We start from the raw sequence: 24,450 nt of genomic DNA on the forward strand, positions 1-24,450 counted from the left end.
TGTACCTTCACTGCCTGTCAATATGTACCGTGAATACTGATAATTCATAAAAAGAAGGAGGGCTTATTCACCAACACACTGCAGTGAGGCCTGGTGCAGAACCCCAGTCGTGGGGCACTTTCAAGACACAGCTACACCACAAGATGCGTGATGAGTTATATGCACATACTGAGCAACTAAGACTTGTCTCACAAGTAAAAGTGGCGCTGAGCCCAAACAGTGGAAGGGATTTGAGCACACAGTTCAACTCATCTGACCTAGCACCCTCCCATCAGAAGGCGGCTGCACCCAGACAGACTTCGCGTCCACTTACTTTTCATACTCTGCATTGTATCAGTCACTGCCAGTCCTTACCCTGCTTGCAGGTTGTGAGCAGCACCACATCCTCACTTCATGCGGTAGTGTGCATTGCAGGTGTCCGAACCGATGGAAGTCAGGTAGCGCTTGCCCTTGAAGACCAGCAGGTACTTGTAGGGTGGGGGCACGTTATCGAAGCGTAGGGCGTCCCTATCCCTGCCTGTGCGCAGATGCTCCTGGGAGAAAAGCGGGATGGAGACATCGAAACCAGGCCGAAAGCCCTCACTGCTAAGACTCTCCTTGGCCAACAAGGCCTGGCATGGGTCGAAGCCCAGGACCTCGGTGTAGTCGATCCAGGTGCCCGAGCAGAGGTTGAAGGCCATGTGGTTGCGACCGTTGTCTCATAGTGGCAGTGCCGGTACCTTGGCTTGGAGGCTCTGCATGTACTACAGTGAGAGCTGGGTGCGCTCCAGAGTCTCCAGGCTCAGCACGAAGATGTGAGCCTGGCTTGGGTCCGATGTGTAGTAGTGCGAGCCCTCGATTGTAGCCAGCACTTGGTGTTAGTTCTCCAACACCAAGATTCAAGATGGCTGCCCTCGCCCAGTCAGGAGAAGGGAGGCCTGCCTCAGTCTCCATCTCTGAAAGAGATCACTCCATGGCAGCATTGAAAGTGACACAGACACGTGACATGTCAGTACTCCTGATTGGGAGAAAATACTTTAAACAAGCCACTATTGGATTACATCCACGCAGTAGAACAGGAATGAACACTTAGTGCATTGGCAATTGTCATGCCAACCACAAAGACTGCTTCTTGGAATATTTAAGCACCAAAACCAAAAATTGACCAATACTCTGAAGGGTTCTATGCTTTCATTAACATTCTCACCCCAGCGTTGTCTCTTCCTCCAGCCATGTGGTAGATGCCACTGCAAAAATGTATAGCAGCCATATCTGCTACTTTGTCTTCTGAAATAGCTCCAACTACTGAATGCAGTATTACTTTGCATGTAATGTCACATACGTGCTGCTCTTCCGAACCCTCTTTTCCCATTATACCATCTTTAGCCTCGCTATAAACCTTCACCCTCAAATCCAATAATGACAGATTTGCTAGTCACTTCCTTATACTCGGAGTGGACGCATTCGCTATTTGCATTTTCTGAGAAAACTAAACTTTTTATGTATGCACCTTGTCTGAATGATCACTTTCTGACCACTGATTACATATGCTCTTTTACCAAGTGCTTGGTACACCGTCTTGCAACTCTGTAGTGTTCAGCATTTGGGAACTACATGCTAGCAACGTGTGCTTAGTGCCACACAATTGTATCAACAATAAGCTTTGTTACCAATTGTTATACCATCAGACTCATTAAACAAAAAAGCAAAGGGTACGCAGGGAACCACCAAATACAGTGCTTACATGCTGTTGGGTTTCCTGCATGCAATTTTCAACATTCATGATTCGGAGGGGGGACGGAAAGAGTAAATATGATACTAACTTGCTTCTACTCTTTCATTTCTCCCTTCCATGTCATGAAAAAGCAAACGGTAAGTACAAATCGGCTTTGCAGACGGCGTTTACTAATTAATTTCTAGCGAACCCACCATGTTTTGACCAGGTGCAAAACCAAGGTGGATTCCACAAGAATCCATTAATTTCACACATGCATAAAAATGTATTGCAGCGTGAAATGAAAGCCACTGAGAGTCAGAGGAGGAATTCACTGCGTAGATCCTATCTCCGATCAGTGCCACTCCTCTGTCTTGTCACTGCAGAAAAATGGGTTGGCGTGGTAAATCAAGGTGTGCAGCATTGATATGATATAATATGATAAGTCATTTATAACACGCCTGTACACAAGTGTTCCTAGGTGTGACATTACGCCTTGCTTTTGCGTCCTGATTTACCCCAGCAGCTGCATGCATGTTGAAGGTGTCACTATGCTTGGTGCTGTATACAAGGACTGTTTCTATTGCTCAAGCACTTGTGAGTACTCCTTCGCGCATTAAAATTCGTTCTCCCTCAGGCAATTGTGCAACGTCTTTGCCAGTTACAAAAATGTACCGGGCTAAAAATCAGGAGAAACTTAAATTACCCAATGTAGACTGCAAGGATTTGTGTGTCGTGGAAATGAGTAGCGTCACCATGAATTTAATTCAGTCTTCTGCATTCTTTTCATCACACTGTGCTATATCCTGGGGCTGTCTCTTACCCCTTGGCAATGCGTCCACCCAAAGGCAGTACATTTTGACTGTCTTTCTGTAGGGGCCATGACTGGAAACCGCTATTTACATTGATCACAGTAACTCATGCTGGGCATTTCCTGCAAGCACTTAATTGAATTGTGGGGATCAATTATTTCCTCTTTCTAAAATCCATCGCTAATCACAACCACGCATCCTTCTGTCATATGGGCCACATCATGGCGAAGAACGAGAGCTGTTCTTCTGCTTTGAAAAGTACTCATCTCGTAAATAATTAAGTGCCAAGGGCGAGGGATCTCGTCCTTGGGATTACCTCCCTGCTGCCAAGGACGAGATACCTCGTCCTTGGCACATAAGGGGTTAATGAAGGAGAAAACGTTAGAAGGCATTGAATGGCGAAATACTGAAATCACCAAAAAAGGCCTTGGCACTGGGGGGGAAAACCCATGGCAGTTAAAATGTTAACAATGTCTGTAATTGGCGCAATACTCTCCTGAGGCGCACTCTATAGTTTCACATGTTTGGGATTCTTTGTGGGGTTTCTGTCTTCAGGGCACTTTTCCTACTTTTACTGAAGGGTGTGGAGCACACTTTGAAGGTCCTTCATCTTTCCACGCCTACCACGCAGCACCCCAGGCACTAAACATGCATTCTCCCTGGAGCCTTAAAGCATGCTAATGAAGATACAAACTACATAAGGCACAGTGAAAGGTTAACTCTCGCTTTGGAAAATCTGAGGACTTGGACTCATGAACGGGAGCATCTGTGTCAAGAACTGTCAATTCTCAAAACTTTGGGGGCATTTGAGTCTCAGCACCAGACGCCAGGAGTCGTCCTGCGTGCCCATCCCCAAAGAACGCAAAACAACAAAGATGGTAGTAGACAACTTTATTGGGGCCACTAACCAGGGATCAGGAATCATCAGCAAAGGTGCCCTCCACTCTGCCATTCTTCCAGCAACATCTAATTTACAGAAGGGTAGGGTGATGCCCAGGGGTGTTGCTAGGTCTGGAAAAGATCAGGGGCTAAGCTAATGTCGGTACTGGCCGGATTCGGGTCTAGCTATAGCCGTTTGGTTGTAGCCCCTGATCTTCTATCGGGGGCCACAACCAAAAAGACCCGGGGCTATAGCCCCCTCAGCACCCCCCCTAGCAACGCCTCTGGTGATGCCAATGCTCACTAGACACAGCCAGTCATAACATGAGAATAATATACACCCATCGTTTGAACAGTAAGTGGGGGCTGTGTGGCCACCTGCTGAACAAGAAGTTCTGTTTGCCTACCCATCCCACACTGTGCATGTTGAGAATCAAGTGTACATGGCAACCCCCACAGCACCAATCTCCCTGAAGAGACCAACAACCCACAGAAACTGAACAATGGCAGATAGGTGAAGCCGGTTCCCAGCAAGGCTAACCCCCTCACATCATTCATTTACAAGGTAGCTCATTAAGTTTTCATATTCTGTTACCAAACACAGACCACACACAATTGTCGTTTGAGGAACATGTATTTCATGCATGGACGATATATGCAGCATTAACCACATGTTTTAAAATGTGAAGGAGGATAGCACAGGGGCAACCAGCTGGTCTTGGAAGCAAGACCACACAGAGCCACAGAGGTTTGAATCCCTGACCCACGCTTAGAAACCAAACTCAGGTACAATATTAGGCGCAATATAGAAAACAATTAAATAAATAAATAGTAATGAAGGGAGAAAATCTGTATTTTTATTTTTTTGCTTATGGTGCAGACCTAGCACGATAGCAGCAGAGCGCATTACAATGTATAATGTCCTGAGCATTAGACGAGGCATTTTATACTGTAGCTCAGTATTGTGGGTGTAGAGAGGGAGGAATTTTATTTGTCCGACAGGTATTGTTGGATGAGCCATGTTTTTACGGTTTTGCGGATTTGGAAGATGGTGGGGGCATGTTAAGCCTCTGCCGCCATTGAGTTCCAGATGGTTGGCGTGGCAGGAGGACTGCTTGCAAATGAATTTTAACTAAAGCAGGAATAAGACTGAAATTGTGTTAGGAATTTCTGGCATGCAAATTATTTGAGTATTTATATTTGGATGGTGGCTGTCTCTGGAGTGCTTTTGTGTCTGAAGTCCGATTGATAGGTCTCTAGGACTTGTTTGTCACTTGTGTGTGTTGCTAGTTGGGTCAGCTACAGCTCAGTCAGCAGCCTCTCTAGGAAATGAAAGTGTGTGATGAGACAGCAATTGCATCTAGTGTTGGTTTCTTCAGCCAGGGGAGAATTTGTTCAGTTTTGAGGGTAGTGGAGAAAATGAACAGAGTAATGGATTTATTGATGATAAGTATAATATTGTGAACAGACTGTAAGATGTGCCTTGAGTATGGCCGGGCTGGAAAGGTGTCACTTGAGTAGGATGTTGATGTGATTTGTCACGTCTTCCAGAAAGAGTATTTTGAATGTAATTCATGTCATCATTATGTGTGGTGGGATGAGTGGGACATCTGCATTGACGTTAACATCAATGTTTTAGCAAATCTTGCTATCATGTCAGTGAAGAAGGTATTGATGTGGTGACTTTGTCGATGAAGTGTGGTGAGTAAGGTTCGAGAATGAGATGTGTCTGCCCTGAAATGCATCTTGGCTTCGGCTATGGTGCTCTGGTATTAGGAGGCTTTTGCTGTGGTGATACTTTTTCTGTTCATCATAGTTTGCAAAGAGCGGTCACTAAACTATTTTTAACTCCAAAGAAATCCCTTTAGGTTTTTTAATTAATTTAATTCCAGATCGATAGTGCAACCAAACAGCACGAATCCTCAACTGAACTATTCAAAATGATGAATAGATCATTGATATAGTGTGCCTACCTCATCAGTGGGCTGATAGATCATTGATATAGTGTACCTACCTCATCAGTGAGCTGTATCATATTTTCTATTCACAGCAAACTCTTCCTCTGACACTTAATCTTTAAATTGGCATAGTTTGTGTAAAGTACTGCCCATAGCTGTCAACCTAAGTTGCCTCTTGCATTTCTTTTTGTGCAGAATTCTAGTTTTGTTAATAATAGTTTTATTGATCTTTTCTTTATTAATTCATAGATACAAACAGTTTACAGGTACAGCATATACATTGTCAGCCACGATGTGTGATACAATGTACCATGTCAACTTTAAAACAGTGATTGCTATCTTCTATAGTTCATCTTTGAAACAACAGGCACAATATGGAGGCATGGTAAGAACTAACATCATAGGGTAAGAACTGAAGGGATAGCGAGACAAAAATGAAAAGCAAACATGCATAGGAAGTGAAGAGCTTGCAGGAGGCATTACTAAATTTTGCATAGTGATAGTAATCTAAAAACATAGACCACATGCGTTCAAATTCCTCTTAATGACCCCTGCTAGAGTATAGAATTTGCTCACTAGCTGATTGGGCAGATAAGGCACACATCCAGTCCTTTGCTGGGGTTTCTTTCAATTTGATTTTCAGATTCTTAAAATTTGCTTTCTTCGGTAAACACAATTGCCCTGTATATCAGAAACATGAATAAAAGATTGATGCTTTTACATTATGGATACGTTGCAGAATAGTCAGAGGCAACTACATAGGGAGGATCAGACTTCTAATATAATCAATTCCCTCAAAATCCTTCTGCCTTAAAGGTGAATGTTGAACTACAGTACAGCAGGTGATCTAATGTGGAACGCGCACAACAAGCAGCCAGCAGTGATGTGATGACAGAAATCTCAAATTTCTAGGAGACCAACAAGTTCGAAAAGATCACCCATTGCATGAGAAATACATAAAGATGGCCACTCTATCCCATATAACTCTCTTGCATATTTATTTCCAACTAGTATTGTTAATGAAAGTATCCAAATTAAATCTTTCCTAATTTCCATCGACCTCTACGTAGGCGATGCAACCAGGACACAGCAGCTCATAAGAGACCCTGCAGGTGGAAGAGTGGCTTTTATCAATCTTTACAATGTTTTGGTCCTTTGCAAAACCATGTCAGCCATACGTTCACTGTACCAAGAGCAGTACCCAAAAGTCACTTTCATTTGAACTCATAGTTATGGAGTTCTTATTTAAACTTTAGAAACTCCTAAATTCTTCATGAATCCATCATTTTCAAAAACCACTAATAAAAGAAATTCCTGCACCCTTCCAGGCCTGACAATAAACCTTCTGATTAGTGTGACTAATAGCTCGTGATTAACATATCAGCACATTGTAGACGACTGTTAAAGAGATTTTTCACAGTCCCTCTTGTGAGGGGTTCAGAAGACCAATCCAGTAGTGTGTGAATAGGGTGTCCACCAAGTGAATCCACAACAATATAAATGGTAACGTGACCAAGCAGCCTATAAAATACACAAGACAATAAATACGGAACGCTCACAAATATATATGATATGATATGATATGGCATTTATAATGCGCCTATAAACAAGTGTTTCAAGGCACAACGAGGCAAGGGAGGGGGAACAAGGGAAGACAGACAACGATCTTACTAGGCCAGGTGTCATTCAGATCGCGCAAGTGCATGGGAAGGCGGAAGGGAAAAGTGCAAGGGGGAAGGGAGAGGGGAAAGTGCAGTACATGGGATAATATAATAAATAGGATAGTAAAACGGCCAGAAGGTGGCAAGTGAAAGGTAAGTGCAGACATAAGTGCTGGTAGGGGGACTGTAAGGGATACTGAAAACAGTCCCCAGGTGCAGGGGTTGCCAGGGAGGCAGTGCAGGTGTGCAACTTGCGGGGCCTAGGCCCGAGATCAAAAGGGTGGCCAGGTAACCAGTGCAGTATCATCCAGGAGGGGAGAAGGGGAGAGAAGGCAGAAGCAAACAGGAAGGTTTTGAGCTGTTTCCGGAACCAGAGATGGCTCTCCAAATGTTTCAGGGAGGCAGGAAGGCTGTTTCAGAGGGAGGCCCCTGCCGAAGAGGGAGATCTACCACCAACTCGTTGCTTGGAGAAGCGACTGACCCTGAGGGAGTTGGAGGTGGATGAGTGAAGAGCTCAAGAATGAAGATATTTAGGAAGAGAGAGTTGAAGGTATTGCAGCCCCAGGCCCCAGAAGGCCTTGTAGACAATGCAGAGGTTTTTGAACTTAATCCTCGCAGCCACTGGGAGCCAGTGCAGAAATTCCAGTCCTGGAATGATACAAACCCTGGGCTTGAGGCCAAGGACAAGTCTCGCAGTCCTGTTCTGGATAAGTTGCAGAGGGCGGAGAGTAGAGCCAGGCAGATTTAGACAGAGGCTGTTTGGCATTAATCTGTTTGGTATTATCTTACTGGCATTAAGGCAGCGGTCATTGGCGGCACACCACTCCTGGATAGCAGACAGACAGAGATGAGGGAGGGAGAGGAGGAGGCCGAGGGTAGCCTGAAAATGAGCTAGGTATCATCCGCATAGCACTGAAAATTGGGGCAGAGAGCGGTGATGCGGTGGGCAAGGAGTGCCAGGTATTGGTTGAACAGCTAGGGAGAGAGGTTAGACCCCTGGGGGACACCACAGGTAGAGAAAAAGATATCAGTGAGGAAGGACCCAAGTTGGACGTGGGAGGGTCGGTCAGCGAGGAAAGAAGTCAGCCACGCCATATTCAAATATGTATATATAATTAGAATTTGCACAAACGAGTGAAAGTTAAACCAACAAAAACCTAAAGTCTACAAACAAAATAATAACGTTAAGGTAACAGCATAATAAACTTTATTAATACATTAAAGAAACATTATGTTAAAATCAAAAAATCCTAGTAACCTAAACTCACCCTGTTTCTTAATGTACGTTATATTTGTGCTGCTTTTTTTAATATTTACAGTTTGTATTATTTACTGATTTTGATTTAGCACACATATTACGTTTGCATTTTTTATGTACAGTTTAATGACAATAAATGTGCATATATTTTTATTTGTAGAAGCAAATGTCACTAAGCTTTTATTGTATATGATACTTTAATACTTTTTTAGTTGTTTAGCTATCTTTTCTTTTTATAATGTTATGTTTAGTGTTTGTTAAATGATATGTAACTTCTTCATTGATATTGTTGCATATGTAAAGCATGCCACTTGAATGCTTATTTATATTGTGATATTGTAGGTTTTTAAAATAACTATTCTATGTAGTTTTCTGTTGCAATTCTTTTTTATTTTATAGTCATTTTGTATCACAAACATATTTTATGGTTTCTTTTATAGGTCAACATTTAATGCACCTTTGAATGATTTTACATTTTAAACAATTACTTGTTTTTATGTGTGAAATTGTTATACTGTTATGTTAATATTGTATGCTTTTAAGTGCATGTGTTAAGGTTACCATGATATTTGATTTTAATATAATAATTTTTAATATATTAATAATGTTTATTATCTTGTTACCTTATTATTTCTGATGTATAGACTTTACGTTTCTGTTGGTTTAATCTTACCCTTTTGTAAATAAAACATTTAAAATAATTTCCTGTGTTTTGTTCAGGTTGTGTAATTATTTGCATATTTGTTTAAATTGTGTTTTTTGGATGTAGTTGTGTAAAACTGAAATTATTTATATTTGTGCACATGGAAATATACTTTTTGTGACAGCTTCCACATCACCCCTTAAAGCCTTCCCTTACCTTCAATTTTAATTCAAACCTTTGTAAACAGTCCAATTTAAAACACTGAATTGGAAATTTTAAAAAATCCAGTTACAGTTTATTTATGTATAATAGCGCTTAGACAATGTTAAATGTTATTCTACTTATTATAAGAATACTTCTATTTTTTCTAGGTATCATTATGAAAATCATCAGAAATTGAGGAAGTATATAAACGTAGCCTTACATGCTATTAATATAAAACATTTATTTGTTTGACTTTTATTTTGTTTTATTTATGGTACTTTTAAACTATGCATAGTACGCTAGTGCGTACCTTTGTATTGAGATTTTGTATATATTTCTCTGAATAGTGCAATAGTGTGTACATTTGTATTGAAATTTATTGTGCTATTAACCGTACACTAGTGACTACATTCGTTTGAATTGTTATCTAGCATTGAAAGATTCCTATTTAGCTTTCTCATCTTCTGTTAATGTTGATGTTTCACCTATAGAAGACATGTTACAATAACAAATGTTATACTGTTAACTGTATACACCTGCATGTTTTAATTGTGAGGAGATTTAATGCTACTGCTTACATTCATGTTAACATTTTGTAGTACACTGGGGGTACACCAGTATTTTTTATTTAGTATGACAAATACAAGTGAGTACAGCTGTATGTTGCAATCGTAAGGATATTACATGCTACTACTTACATTTGTATTACCATTTTCTATTTAGTACTATTAACAGTACCTTAGTGAGTACCATCAAATAGAGCATTTGTATATATTGCTCTTAATAGTACTAAAGTGTGTACATTTCCATTGACATTTTGTATATTGTGCTATTAAAAGTATGCTAGTAGCTACATTAGTAAACATTTTTTTCTAGCATTAAATACATTGGGCCTGATTCATGGAAGTGTTTTATATTGGTGCAATCCCATAGGAAAACGTTCCATGAATCAGGCCCATTGTATTTACCTTTGTCATCTTCTATTAACCTGTAGAAAAGAAGACATGTTACAATATACAGTGTTGGACTGTGTACTGTATACACCTGTACGTTTTAATTGCGAGGACATTTAATGCTACTGCTTACATTCATATTAACAATTTGTATATACTGGCATGTATAGTATGCTAGTGCATAGTGTGGTGTTTACATATTAGGTATAGTGTTATTAATGATTTGCTAGTAGCTACCTGCATATTATTTATTTAGCAGTTGAAAGATAACCATTTTGTAAAAGCTATGCAGCATATCAAGCATACTGACTTGTCCAACTGTTTATTGTTCACGCCTGTATGTTATAATTGTAAGGACATTAGATGCTACTGCTTAAATTTGTGTTATAATTTTCAATCTAGTAATATTTATAGTATGGTAGTTCCTACATAGTAGTGCCTACATTAGTACTGACATTTTGTACATAGTGGTATTAATACTATTCTAGTGCCTACATTTGAATTGACATATGGGCTATTTTTGCTTGTGTGTTGCAGGTGAGCATTGTTCAAGGCCTTTTGTGCTGCCCCAACCCCTTTTTTGAGGCCCTTTCAACTTGAGGCTGCTCCGCACCTGCTACATCAAGGAAAATCCAGGAACGCCTGCCCCTGCACACCATTTTTGCTTGTGTGTTGCAAGTGACCATTGTTCAAGCCCTTTGTGCTGCCCAACCCCTTTTTTGGAGGCCTTTTTAACTTTGTGTATTGCCTCTCTGAAATCCTGCACTTCAAGCGCTTAACGTGACCCTCCATGCCTGGTTCCTTGTTCAGAGGCTTGTCCCTAACCCCACCTGATTGGCTAGGTGAGCCATTTATATTGAGTATCCAGGGCAGACCCCTGCCTGGGCAGCCCTCGGCTAACGGCCGTGTGGCAAAGAGCAGCTCCTGAAGAAACAGCTCCAGTCCTTGTGTGTTCGTGTTCACCTGGGAAGCCTGCAGCCATCAACCAGCAGGAACTGATAAGGAAAGTGTGGTGTAGGTATAGGGTACAACCATTACTGCATTCCATTAACTACCCCACCTCTCCCTTTACCTCATTACCTAGTATCGTACTTCCCCAGCATTCAGCCTATTTATGTCTATCAGCCATAGCTGGCATTTAAACTACTTGTATAAGGCAGCCTTTTGAATCTAGCCTCGATGTGTAGGGAGACCATACATTGCACTAAGCCAATTGAGATAGTCAACCAACATTTGCATTTTGGGCAGTTTAAAGGGGTATAATTGTGTAGATTAGCATGTGTCACATCTAGATAGAATTATGTAGAATAGCATGCATCACATCTAGATAGAATTGTGGAGATTAGTATTTGTCACATCAGGACGGAATTGTGGAGATTAGCATGCGTCACTTCTTGATAGAATTGTAGACTTTTGCATGCATCACATCTAGATAGAATTCTGTAGGTTAGCATGCATCACATCTAGATAGAATTGTGGAGATTAGCATGCCTCACATCTAGACAGAATTGTAGAGATTAGTGTTATAGTGTGAAGAACGTGTTATATATATATTCAGTTGAGCTGTCATCAGGATGGACAAATACCATTTGTAGATGAGTAGGAAATGTATATAGTTTTGTGAAGTGTATATAGTTATTGTATATTTGTTCACATGATTTACCATTGTGAACGTTGGTTACATCCATAATGGAGCACAAGCCATGCCGCTTAGTTCTGTTGGGATTGCTATGATTGGAATTGAAGTCAGTTAAGACTTGGCTGCAGAGGTCAGCGGCTGCTGTAACGTTAAGAGAAACAAAGTACCCTGATAGTTCAACTGTGTCTGGCTGATCCATTATCGTAATAATTAGCATGCATCCCATCTAGGTAGAATTGTGTAGATTAGCATGCATCACATCTAGATAGAATTGTGCAGATATGCATGTGTCATATCTAGATAGAATTGTGTAGATTAGCATGCATCACACCTATATAGAATTGTGTATATTAGCATGCGTCACATCTTGATAGAATTGAAGACATTTGCATGTGTCACATTTAGATAGAATTGTGTAGATTAATATGTGTCATATCTACATAGAATTGTAGAGATTAACATATGTCATATCTAGACAGAATTGGTTAGTTAAGCATGTGTCACATCTAGACAGAATTGTGGAGATTAGCATGCATCACATCTAGAATAAATTGTGGAGATTAGCATGCGTCACATCTAGTTAGTGATGCCACTTGCCACCCCTACTACAAGACTCACCCCTCTGCATACACCTATCAAACTCTTAACCAAACACAACCATATTTCTACAGCACACCTACTTGAATGCACTCCACTACACCTCAAAAACAAAAGAAACCACACATAGCCTCGAACATCAGCACATGAAGGCTACCAACTGAAAAGTGCACCTAAGCTTAGCGAACGGTGTAAACCGAACTGAGGCTGCCAACAGCACATCAAAGCTCTTTTGCTCTCTTATCCCGCTCAGTCCACAAACCTCCACCCTCCCTCACCCTCTTGTTTTACAGATCTACCAGAGCACCAAGGGACCACCCAGGTGGTAACAGTGCACAGTATAAGAACCTTTAACATAACATAACATAACATATTGTTCTATAAACAGTACGCAAGTGGCTACATTCGTATTCATGACATTAGATATTTACTGTACACACGTGTACATTATAGAGGACATTAGATGCTATTGGCTACATTTGTATTATTATTTTCTATCTAGTAATATTTATAGTATGGTAGTGCATACATTAGTATTGTCATTTTGTACATAATGGTATTAATAGTACACTAGTGCCTACATTTGTATTGATATGTTGGATATTGAGCTATAAACAGTATGCAAGTGGCTACATTCGTATCAATGGCATTAGATGTTTACTGTACACACCTGTACAATATTATGCATATTAGATGATACTGCTTACATTTATATTCATAGTTTCTATCTAGTAATGTTTATATTATGGTACATTATGGTAGTACCTACAATCGTATTCTCTTTTTGTACATAGTGCTATTTATACTATGCTAGTACCTGCAAGTGTATTGACATTTTGTATATCGAGCCATCATAAGTACACAAGTGGCTACATTCATAATGATGACATTGGATGCTCCTGCTTATATTTGTATTAACATTTCTTATGTAGTACTATTTATATAACGCAAGTGGCTACATTCGTATTGATGACATTAGATGCTACTGCTTACATTTGTACTAATATTTTTTATGTAGTGCTATTTATAGAAATAGATGTTGCTACTGCCTTATTGTCATATTGTATTATGAAATGAGTAATTACAAGTGTAGGTTTTATTATTGACAATGTTCATATTTAAACAATAGTTGTATTTAGTAGTTAAAGCTGAATTTATATAAAAATGATTCACTAACCTGGCTCTGTTGAATGCTCTAAAAGAGTGGTTATTGACATTTTCAAATTTGATGCAATGAAATAGTTATACATTATTTATTTTAAGTTATACAATGCACCAATGCAATTAATGTTTTACAATGTCTTTAATTTAGTTTAATGCTTTATGATGTCCTTTATTCCTTTTACACATTCTTCTTTTCCTTTTGCTTTTTCTTCCTATTTTGTCTTTTATACGTGGAATGAATTGTTATGATTAATTGAAAAGTTGACTTAGTTCAGCTAAATCAATAAAAAAAAGAAGAAAAGAAATACATTTTTAAGTGTCTCGTTGGCTAAATTATATATTTCCTTGCAAAAGATGTGTGTGGTTATGCTGATGCTGGCATAATATTGTACCTGGAATGATGTGCTTTCTTGTTTGAATGTATGTTGGAATGTGCACTGTAAGGAACTCATGGTGGCAACAGTAACGACAGACACAAGTGATCACAGTTGAAGGGTGCTTATTAAACTCTATGCAGGTTGGAAAAATGTCTAATCTAAACCTAAATCTAAAATGGGAGCAAGTGTCTACCATCAAATGAAAATAAGGCAGTCCTTGTGGCGTCTTGTCAAAATAAATCGCCTCCCCTCCCCCTTTTCCTATCTCCTCTCCTCCTCCCCTTACTTTCTTCTATGCACTTACTCTATCAGATTTTTCCCTGGACCTAGTATGATAGCAACCTCGTCTGTCGCTCCCCCATCCCCTTACTGTTCCCCCCTCCCTCCAGCACTATCTCAAACGTTGTCAGGCCTAGTACGATAGTCGCTTGTTTTGTTCCTCTCCTCCCTTTCTGCACCCCTCTCCCTCACCTTTTGTTTTCCTCCGCCTCTATCAGAAATGTCGTCAGGCCTAGTACGGTAGTCACCTGTCTGTTTCCAGTTCCTTCCCACTTTCCCGCTCCCTTCCTTATCTATGTGTTAGCACTTGCACTATCTGAAATGTCATCAGGCTAAGTACGATAGTTAATTTCACATCCTTACTGTTCATGGCCTGTAAGAATGTCGTTGTATTTTCCCTTGTTCCCTCCCTCGCTTTGAAACACATTATGTATAGGCGCTATATAAATAAACTATCATATCATATCATATCATATCATATACTAAGAAAACGATTGCCAAATCCTTACAACTAAATATAGAAAGAGTGCGGGATAGGGTTTTCAAAAGAAAGAAGTGTTCACAAAATAATATGTCAGGATGTGATTGCCAGGGGTCTCCCTTCACCATGATTTGTGCACAGGACGAGGTGGAGCTCCTCAGCACAGCACACTTATCAAACTTTCCCCAGCACGAGACGACAGTTTCAGTTTTAACTTATCAGGGGCCTGGACTGCCAAGTCTCTTTTCAATATAAAGTCTCCTGCCTTCGAGGGTTGGTAAAATAACAAACAAAAGTTCTGTTTCACATGTACGTTGGGTGATGGTTTTACCCCTAGGCCCCCCTCTTATGGGCATATACCCCTCAAACAGTTCTTATCGATATCAGAACCATCGGTGGCTATGTCTCTTGCTTCCGAGGGTCTGATAGTTAAAAAAAAACATAAACAAAAGTTCTTTTTGGATTGCACTTGAGGTGAGAATTCATCACCCCGGGGTTACCTCTTCCAGGGGTAGACCCTTTCCGAATCTCAGCCTCACTCCGCTGGGTTCACAATGGCTTATTCACACATTCCAGGGTGATGGTTCTTTATCCCTGGGTCCCCCTTTTCCGGGCAAAGACCCCTCTCGAATATTTGTCGCCATTCTCAGCCTCGCTCTTCCGGATACTATAACTTTGCATAAAGACAGTTCACCTTTTGACTTTCAGCAATCTTAATGTCTTTTCAAACAGTTTATCGTGGACATCCCTATGCCGGCTTACCTTTTGTCAACATATTGTTTATTGGGACTTTAGACTTTGCCCCTCTTTATCAGCGTCCCTCAACCGGGGTCATTCTTGCCACTTTTCACCTTAGCAGGATTCACACACTTTGCCGGTCCAAGACTTTCGACTGTACAGGGATTTTGCTAGACCTCCTCTATGACCACTTTGACCTCTCTTGGCGGCTCTCCTACAGCCTTCTGTTATCACTAGTTTTTCAACATGGGAGCAACCAGAGTTTCTCGAGTCAGCATCCACTTGGTGGCGGTCCCCTCTGCAGCTGGTTTTCCCTTTAATATTCACAGTTCTTTGAACTCTTCTCAATCTGCCACTTTGCGGTTTCATTCAACACAGTTCAGTTTCTTATCGGTATCCCCTTCGACTCACTGGCTATTATGAACCGCTTGGCTTTCCTTTTCTCTGGAGTCAAGGCCGGTACCATGGTAGCAGGAGTCGCTCTCGCTCCGGCTTATCGACGAAGGCACGTTCCGAGGACCGCTGACATCTGTGGAAGACACTTGGGCTATTGTTTGCGGTCTTATGTTTCCTCTTATGAAGGCTTTGCACATCTGGGACGGAAAGGGCAAGGTCACTTCACTCCATGCCACCTTCTCGGTTCCCACCGCCTTTCTCCGTATCTTAAACTGCTAGGTCTGGATAGCTGTCTCCTCGTGCGGTCTGCCTTGCTCTTCGTGTGCTTTCGTGCTCCACCTTTTATCCCGGTGGGGAAAAGAAAGGGCTGTCAGGTGTGTGTGATTATGGTTAATAGCCTAACTTTTCCTGACCCTTGTATTGGGACATGTCAGGTACACAGCTTGGTGGTTAGTCTGTTGCCTTTTACGGTGTAGAAGAGTTTTGTGTCAGAAAAGGGGAGGTGTAGAGTTTCCAAGTATTCTGTGTGACAGGAAGGGGAAGATGTTTCATAGGGAATTATAGGGTTTGTACCGAGGGGGTTAATAAACCTAGAAGGGTGAAACTGATAGGATTTGTGAGACAGATGGGAATGACTGGGTTTACTATCTTGAAATAAACATCGGGGATTGTGGGAACGGTAGGGTTTTGTCCTAGTAGACTGGGTATTCAGAAAAGAATAACCAGAAGGACATGGAGATAAAGGATAGGGAGTATTTGAGTGGAAAATAGGGATTCTGGGAGTTGTGGGTTTTGAGTGCAACAGGGTTTGGGCTCTTAGGGTATCTATGACATACAGAGGGTTCGTGGGATTGGAATAACGGAGCTCTTTCGGGTGAAAGGGATGTTGAGCTGATGCAACCTATAAAAGCTTCAGGAAGCTTGTCTTCCTCGTCCTTTTCTTCAGCATAATAACGCATCTCACCATGGATAATTCTCCAAGCATAACCCTGGGCTCCCCTACCTAAGTGATCCTCCCTCGCTTGTCATATAATATGTTAATGTTTCATTAGTAGAAGCACACAATGGGCATAGCCCAGATCCCGAGGCTGACTATGAGCGGGTGTACAATTCTGTATGCAATATCCCCAGCCTTATTCATACATACAAAGAAAGCTCATAAGGGAGGTAGATTTCATCCACAAGGCTTAGCGATTTTCCAATCGTTTTACTCCGTGGAAACTCCGGGGCATTCTTCAAGGAGGTCCCTTGTACTTCCAGCCTTTGAATGACTTTCCTCCTTCTATGGGTTATCACTGAGAGCTCTCTCATCCCACATATATAATAGATGCTTTACACGGGCCAACCAACCACAACTCTTTGCCTTCTCCAAAAGTAAAACATTCTTCAGAGCCTCCCGATATGTTGACAGTCCTGGGGCAGGCCATAGTCTGACCCAGTAGAGCACCGGTGATAAGAGTAACTTTTTCAAAAGCTTATTCTCAATACTTGACAAGGGGACCGATTTAGAATGACCCCACAGCTCTGCCTCATAAAGTGCTACTGGTAAGGCCTTATTCTCATATAATTCCAGTGCCGGGGAAATTACCCCACTACCATGGCTGGAAAAACAGAGTGTATTCCACTGCTATACTTCCCCAGGCAAGCCTTATCCTTAGTGAGTTAGTCGGACCAGCCTCCGGACTCATGGGACTTAATTCCCAGGTAGTTAAAAAATGTGACTTGTTCCAGCTTTTTACCATCTGCCATTATTCTCAGAGGGATATTCTTCATAGACGGAGGCTTAAAGACCAGAACTTTAGTTTTGGTAGCACTTAGTTCCAGGCCAAACTCACTGCACGTACTCTTAAAAATAGCAGTGATGTCTCAAGTCCCCTAGGGGAAATGGACAGAATGACCGCATCATCAGCATAGAAGAAGGTAGACCATTTCTTGTTTGCAATTCTCGGGGCATCTAGGGCATCCTTTTCTAGTGCATCTATTAGGCCTTGTATATAAAGTAAGAAGAGGAGGGTTGCCAGGACACCCTCCCTGGTGCATCCCCTCTATTTACTGCAAACAGCCTTGATTGCTCCCCCCAAGCTCCACAGCCGAATGATGCCTCAGATTTTGAATATAATAGTTTAATAAAATCCACCTTTGGCTTTGGTAAATTAAGTTCCCTTAGTACCTGTCAAAGTGTAATTCTTGAGACTGTATCAAAGGATGATTTTACATCGAGGAAAATATCATAGAGCCTACTTTTGGACAGAATTACATATTTTTAGATCAGTAAGAATAAAAGGAAGCAATGGTGCACGGAGCCTCTGCTGGCACAGTAGCCTGCTTGCGCTCCTGTAATAATCCCTGGTTCACTCACCCAAGTTTGAAGTGTGGTCAGGATTACTCTTCTGAATATTTTGCAGATACAGTCTAGTAGAGAGATCGGCGGTAGTTCTCTGGAAGTCCGCTCCCCCTTTCTTATATATAGGGACTATGGTTGCCTCCCTCCAAGTATTGGGGATTTCTCCCGCACAGGTAACAGCGGTAAAAACCGTAAGCAGAATTGGAGCCCACCTTAAAATTTCACCCACAGGGATCAGATCCGGTCCAGCCGATTTTCCCGTTTTTGTGAATTCAGGGCATTTTTGACTTCATCAATCGTGATGGGCCAGGACACTGGTTGGATTGAATCATTCTCTTTTTGCCCAAGCACATTCCCTGCTGATCGGTCTGGGTTTGCATATAGTCTAGAGAAATGGGGCCACCACTCATCTGCAGAGATGCGCCATTGAAGAGCCTGCTCGAGTTCGACTCCCTTGATGTTACTAGTCACCAAAAGCCAGCGCTATCTCCCTGCGCCAATGCCATATGCAGGACTGCCCACCTTGTTTTGGCTAGCTCATTTTTTTGGTTGTTAGTATTAGGGCCTTATATTTTGCCCTGAGCCCCCAGAGGTAGTGCTTATCCAGCACTGCACTGTCTCGTTTGCATGAGACAATGACTTTCTTTGCCCTTATACAATCCTCTTCATACCAAGCATTTTGCACTGTGGTCTTCTTTTTCGGGCGTCCTGGTACATATGTTAGGAAGGGGGTCAGTTGCCTACTTATTAGGTCAAATTCTGCAATGATCATTTGATTAGACAAACCGCTACTGTGGATATTTCCCAAGTTATCACCTGGCTTTACGTCTCTTTTTATCCATGTAGCCCAGCTCATAGTTTTCCTAACAGTGACAAAGCTAGTCGCAGCTTGGCTCCTTTGCCGGTCTGGCTTCGGTGATGAATTTGGTGCCCTTATACGGAATTGTAGCACGAGAGGGTAGTAGTCACTCTCCCTTCTTTCTACTATTTCAAAACCCCAACCTTAGACCAGCTAGTGCCTGTGATGAAAATGTACTGTATATGCGACAAGCCATTATAACCATTGAATGTTGCTTTTGCTGGCTGGTCGCCTGGTGTTCTGCCATTGCACGCTCTTAGGTTCAGGTTCCCAACAGTGCAAGCTGTTTTCATAGCCCATCTATGGGCCCTTTTCGGCGGAGCGGTCTTGAGAATTGGAATAGTCCAAGCTGCGTCTTGATCATCCAAAGTGTTTCTTTCAGAGGTTCAGTCTGGAAATTCATATCTCCATCAACTATACTGAATTCTCCCAGAAGGATCAAGGGGATGCTTGATTCGGTCAGCTCCTGGAGTTTCAACATAACTCCCATGTCAAAATCTAATTTGGGTCAGTTATAGAAATTAACTAGCAGGAATCGATCTGCCTCTTTGTTGCCACCGAGAGGACCTGGAGATCCATTGGGTGGGTCTCCACGTTGGTCACCTTCCACTCCAGGTTGGTGTCAATCCAAATCTGCACACCCCCAGCCAATGACCTGTCCCGCAGTCAGTGGAATAGTATGATTTGCGTAACTTTGGAAATTCACAGGGCTTAGTGACCAAGTCTCCTGAAACAGCAGCAACTTATATTTTCTGGTAATGTTTGCACCAATCGGGGTCAGATATAACTCTATTAAGCCCTACTTTATTCCAGGAGATTATCTTCATCCAGTGTCCAAGTTGTTTCAGCATCACCTTGCTGGCTCTGTCAGGCAGCCTATTCCATGTTGATAGCAGCATAGCCTCAGCCATCTTCCGCCGCTCCAAACTTGCTCCCCCTCTCATTGTCATCGTGGAATATCGTCACTTTAAATCACAGCTCAGACAGTGCAAGTGAACAAGCACAGAATAGAGATGCAATGGCAGATGAAGCCAGTTTGATAACTGCCCAGTTTGTGGGGCTGTCCCACTTTGGTAATTCCACACATAGTAAATCCCTACTTTTAAATGATGAGTGCCACGGGCTATCTTTCCTCCAGTTTCACCAATTGACTGAGGGGTATTAATGATCTCAAATCTTGCAAGGGATGTAGGCAGTCGCTTGGGCGTTCTTTATAGGAGTCCATTTCCATGTGTTCCGTTGATAATGGGCCAGGCAGAATTTTAGAGGTGTATCTGGTAGCTCTTTGAGTGTTATTCATAGTGGCGGTTTCGGCTTTATTGCCAGACTGCCCAATTCCTTGCATCTGGTCCTCTTGGTACCCGTTCACAGCCTCAGCATTACTCTTTATCCATTTGACAATGGGGCCCCTACGTTCAGCATGCCTTGTGTTCCCATTGCCCAAATCTTTTCAAATGGTAATTGGAGTTGGAGAGGCAAATCGTCTGGGCTTCACAGTGCTTTCAGCTCGTTGGCAAACACCACTAGCCTTAGCCTACTTGAGTTTTTTCCTTTCAACAGCCTTTTCCCGCAACCATTTGGCCACTTCGCTGCCCGAATGGAACATGGCCAGAGGCCATGGCTATTGGTCTGGTAGTGTTCTAAAATGGACAGTGGCATGGCTGAAGGCGGGGCCCACTGGCCATGCCTAAAGGCCATGGCTACTGGTCTGGTAATGTTCTAAAATGGACAGTGGCAACGCAGAAGGCCATGGCTAGTGACCAGGTAGTGAATTAAAAAATACAGCCGGCACAGCTGAAGGCCATGGCTAGCGGTGTGCTATTGTTCTAGAATGGACAGTGGTCTGGTAGTGATTTAAAAAATACAGTGTGCATGGTCGGAGCCCCTGCCCACTGGCCATGGCTAGTTGTCTGGTAGTGTTCTAAAATCGACTGCGCATGGGAATAATGTTTTTTAAAAGTTCTTATTTAACTTAAACTTGCTGGGTGTTTTGATTGCCATGGATTCCTTTTATCAATTTCATAGATTCCACAGTATACTGCATTGCCAGGTATATTGTCACAATATCCTATACCTCCATATGCTTTGAATGGATCGCCTTTTATACACCCATGCCAAGAAACCCTTTCTGGGGTCTTGCAGATCCACTGGTATATTTCTCTGCCAGGTATATTTCCCCCCAGATGTTCACCGCCTAATGTGTTCCTTTCACCAGGACTTCTTCTCAGGTTCATTTGTTCTTCAGTATGGCACAGTCATATTATTTCACTGTGCTTCTACTTCATTGGCTTAAGATTCTACTTGTTCCAACTTTCCCCACCTTGGTTCCTCATACGTGGGTACTTGTTCAAGTTCTGTCTTTTAACTTCATTAGTGTTCATTTGCTCAGGGTAACACTTGCTCAAACTTGATATCTCATACATGGGCACTTGTTCAAGGTCTGCCTTTGCACTTTACTTTGTCGGTATTCAAATATTCATGCCTGCTTACATGCCTGTCTATACGCCACGGGGTACCCAATGGCTCTGAGTTGACTCACTGGTGTCTTGTGGCATTCCTGACCTGTGGCACATTGCTTCGGTGAAGCTTCCTGTCTGGGACGGTCTTTCTCACAGTGCAGACCTCCTTCCAGCTCTCATGGCAGCTCTGTGTTCACTTACCAGCAATACTGCAGCTTCTCAGCATGACTGCGTCCCCTGTGGTTCTGCTACTGCTGCTGGCTCTCTGGCGGTTCTCCCATGATGCCTGCTTCGTCTCTCTTGGTCTCGCACCAAGTCGGTATGTAATGCTTGCGAGTGGCTCTCTGGAAGTGTTTTCCCTTTCTAGCACGCTTGCTTCCTGTACTGCTGCCTTCTCCGGCTCTGCCGTTTTCTGCTCTGGTTGTGCTTCCTCCTTGTCCGGTTCCGCTTCCCTGAATGCAGACACCATTTTTAAATGTCTTGCACATTCAGTTTTCACCAAAACAATTTGTCTGCATATTTAACTTGGGGTTTGTTTCAATCTACATTAACCCCTTCTCCCCCTTCATCGTCTCAGTACTTGAGGCTTTATGGGAGTTGGAGTCCATAGAATTTCTGTGACTTCTCAAATTAAATAGTTTTGGATTTCTATTCAGAAAAAACATTAGAGACAGGAGATGTTAAATGTGTGTTATCTGTGAATGAGGTATAAATGTCACTCTATCCAGTGTGATTTGCAGGAAGTGGTTTTGGGATTTTACAATGGGGGAAATGTGGATAGTGACAACAAGCCATCAAGAATTTAGGAATTATTAGGTCTTATTGTCTGAAGGCCATCGCTAGTGACCAGGTAGTGACTTAAAAATACAATGGGCACGGTTTAAGGCCAAGTCTAGTGGTCTGCTAGGGTTCTAAAATGGACAGTGGGCAAGACCAAAGGCCATGGCTAGTGGTCTGGTAGTTATCTAAAAAAGACAGTGCCCACTGACCATGGCCGAATGCCAATGACTAGTGGTCTGGTAGTAGTCTAAAATGGACAGTGGGCCCCGCCGAAGGCCAAGGCTAGTGGTCTGATAGTGTTCTAAAATATCCAATGGCCACGGCTGAAGTCTATGGCTAGTGGTCTGGTAATGTTCTAGAATATACAGTGGGCACTGTCAAAGGGAGTGGCCACTGGCAATGGCCAAATGCCACAGCCAGTGTCGTGGAAAAAAATGATGGTATAACTAAACCTTGGATATTCAAAGAAAAAAACTTTAATTGAAGGGACGTTAAGGTGTGTAATAGATTGTAACAGAACCTTTGAAATTCAAGGAAGAAAACGTTAGTTGCAGGGACGTTAAGGTGAGAACTTAATGCAACAAAACCACTGAAATTCAGCTAAAGCCACCACAACTTCACGCCCCCTGTTGCACAGCCTATCATGGGTGACATCTGCTCTCCACTCACAAGCGGCCAGAGTAGAACTCCTGCACATAGACACAGTGGTATTCCGGTTTATAGATCGTCCTTCAAACGCAGACCATAACCTTGGACAGCCGGTGCTGTCTCTATGCTGGACTCTATGCTTCTCACTATGACACTCCTGCTTCTGCTCCTACTGAGGGACTCAGTTTGTCCTATATTGCCCTGTAACTCTCCTACTCCCTTTAATCTTACCTTGGGTGGTGGGATACAATTAGTGAGGGCAGTGGGTCTCCTCTATCTTTCACTTCTCCATACTTATAATTCAGATATCATCTTTTACCAATCTACTACAAATGAAAGATTCACAAATAGTGATATGATGTATGTGTAGCTTTTGACTAGTTTTCACAATGAACTATTCTAAAATGCTAAAATCACATATGTAGAAATGTAACAGTGGTCTAAATTTGTACAAGTACCTAGAGTGATTCTATGTCTGATGTCATCAGTTAAATAATCATTGTTGGCATATATTATGTTATTAGTGATGTCACCAGTGATGTCACCAGTGATGCCAGTGATACCATCTGTGATGTCATCAGAGAAGTCATACATGATGGTATTAGAGATGTAACCAAAATATGACCTCAATGATGACATCACAGTTGACATTCCTGATGACATCACTGACGACATCACTAATTACATAATCTATGACATCACTGATGGGATCACTGATTACATTAAAACACCAACCAGCCATAGGCAGTGGCAACGACATTTGGTCATGCCCACTGTATATTTGAACACAATAAGGTAAACTGTGAAGTCATCATTGTGGTCATAGGCTGCGCAACAACGGATGAAAAGTTAAGGTGGCTTTAGTTGAATTTCAAGGGCTTTGTTGCGTTAAGTTCTCACCTTAAGTCCCTGCAGTTAATGTTTTTTTCCTTGAATATATATATATATAATATATATATATATATATATTACAGGATATATATATATATATTACATGGCCTGAGGTAGCGGCCCTGTAGTTATGGTTAAGTTGCTCAACCCATAGGAAGAGCACTTTTTGGGCAGCTTATAACTTCACCCCCCCTGAACGAATCCTCACAAAACTTTGTAAAAAAGTATATGGCTCCATCAGATTGATCCTGCAAAGTTTGGTGAGGATTCATCAAGGGGGGGCAAAGTTATAGGGGCGGTCCCAAAATGTGTGGTTTTTCTCATAGACGCAATGGAAATGAAAATGTGCTTACGTCACAGCCCAAACTGCTGGACGGATTTTCACCAAATTTGCGGCTTGGTCCCGAAATATTTATTTTGTGAATTTGGTGTAAATCCGTCAAATCAAAAAGTAAGTCAAACAAAACTAGTGATATCTGGGTTCAGTCCACGGACACACTTCCCTGTTTGGCCCGCGGACAGGCAGCCAATTTGTCTAGAGGGCGACGTGAGGTACGCAGACATCAGAGGCGATCGCTGATTGGTCATTTCAAAACATGAGGTGCGTCAGATTTTTGGAAACGCTGCCATGTTGGATTTGCAGACAGCACCAGTTGTTCGGGAAAACATTGCGGTAAAAACATATTAAAAAACACAGCATTGCACTTGTCAAACTAATGAACCAATCTCTGGGGAGG

The 24,450-nt window shown here is 42.0% G+C and overlaps 1 pseudogene; it reads right to left on the minus strand.

Annotated features, from left to right (window-relative positions):
• Nucleotides 1-337: 337 nt before the first annotated feature.
• On the minus strand, nt 338-21,863 carry LOC138452907 (exostosin-1b-like; annotated as a pseudogene).
• Nucleotides 21,864-24,450: the final 2,587 nt, after the last annotated feature.

Source organism: Ambystoma mexicanum, chromosome 4p (assembly GCF_040938575.1).
Source record: "Ambystoma mexicanum isolate Mex_15411 chromosome 4p, UKY_AmexF1_1, whole genome shotgun sequence".
Classification (NCBI taxonomy): Eukaryota; Metazoa; Chordata; class Amphibia; order Caudata; family Ambystomatidae; genus Ambystoma; species Ambystoma mexicanum.